This window comes from Apteryx rowi, unplaced genomic scaffold (genome assembly GCF_003343035.1).
Source record: "Apteryx rowi isolate R43461 unplaced genomic scaffold, aptRow1 scaffold_32, whole genome shotgun sequence".
Lineage (NCBI taxonomy): Eukaryota > Metazoa > Chordata > Aves > Apterygiformes > Apterygidae > Apteryx > Apteryx rowi.
This window is the reverse complement of record NW_020449641.1, coordinates 843,704-845,099: the sequence shown is the minus strand read 5'-3', so window position 1 is coordinate 845,099 and position 1,396 is coordinate 843,704.

The following is a 1,396-nucleotide window of genomic DNA, read 5'->3' as shown; positions in this document are numbered from 1 at the left end:
GATGTTTCTCCTCTCAGCTCTGTCAATATACTGCCCTCCCCTCTGCCACCCTAGAGGGGACTGAGGCCTTTGCTGCTACTGGTGACCCCTGTCTTTTCCCTGAGCCCCTTGGAAGCGAGGGCGAGAGGGGTTGGTTTGTCTTTCCTCCCCATAGCCTTGTGTTTGTATCACTGAGGGAGCGAGATCTTGTCTTTGCTGGGGGCCTGGGCCCAGATCCACGCTCCTGTCCCCACACCGGCCTCGTTCCATCTCGCCTCTCTGCCTGTGTTTCATTTCAAACCGGTGAAACGCTGTACGTTGTGAGGTGGACTGTTCAGCACGGGGCGACACTCCCTGTCCATCAGCACAGAGGTTGCAGTGTAAATAAAAGCAGAACACAGTGGGTGCAAAACCTTTCCTTTCCTTGGGGGGGCCACAGGGCTTGGTCGGGGCCAAAGCTGGTTCCTGGTTTTATCGGCACACCCTGGGCTTGGGAAGGCTTTTTTCTGGGAGCAGATTTGTGCTCGCGACAGCAGGAGGAGCAGCCTGTGGCCCAATTTGTGCTCCCCTCACCCCACCCCAGGCCCCCTCCCAGGCTGGGGACAAAGCCGGGCCTCGACTTTGGAGGGGCTGCGTGGTGGAGGAAGGCTGTGCTCGTGTCCCTCCGGGCTGTGGCACTGGGGGGGGGGGGKGGCTGTGGGTCTGGCTGGAGGACGCGAGCCGCCACTGGAGGGGCAGAGCAGGGGCCGAGGCTGGGGCCAGGGCCGGGCCGGGTGGTGGTAGGCGGTGGGTGCAAGGGGAGCGGGATTAGCTATCAGCTTGCTCCCAGCCAGCACCTGGATCCGGTTGTGGTTTTGGGGGCAGCGAGGAACAGGCTGGTGGAAGGGGCACCCCCTTTTCCTGACAGTGCTGGGGGGGGGCCCAAACCTGCTCACCTCGTCCTGTGGGGCCCTGCAGTGAGTGCCAGGGCCAGGTACTGGTGAGCGCCACGTCCCTGGAGCTGGTGCACTGGGTACCTGTGGCACATGCTGGGTTCGTACTGGTGTGCCTGGTGCTGGAACGTGGCTGGTACCGGTGTGCCCAGTACCAGGGTGTGCTGGGTGCTGGTGTACGTGGTGCTGGTGCCCCTGGAGCCGGTGGGTGGGAGTGCATCCCAATGGGGCCAGTGCTAGTGTGCGCTGGGTCCTGGTGTAGCTGGTGGCAGTGTGTGCTGCGTACTGGTGTGCCCGGTGGTGCTGTGCGCTGGGTCCCGGTGTAGCTGCTGGCTGTGTGCACATCAGTGTGCCGCTGCCCCGGCGCCGGTGCGGGCGGGATACCGGCGTGTGCGGCGCTGGTGCCCCGGCGCCGGTGCGCGCTGGGTGCCGGTGCCGGTGTCGGGTGGGGCGGGCTCGCCGCAGCGGCGCGGCGGTGTCCCGGG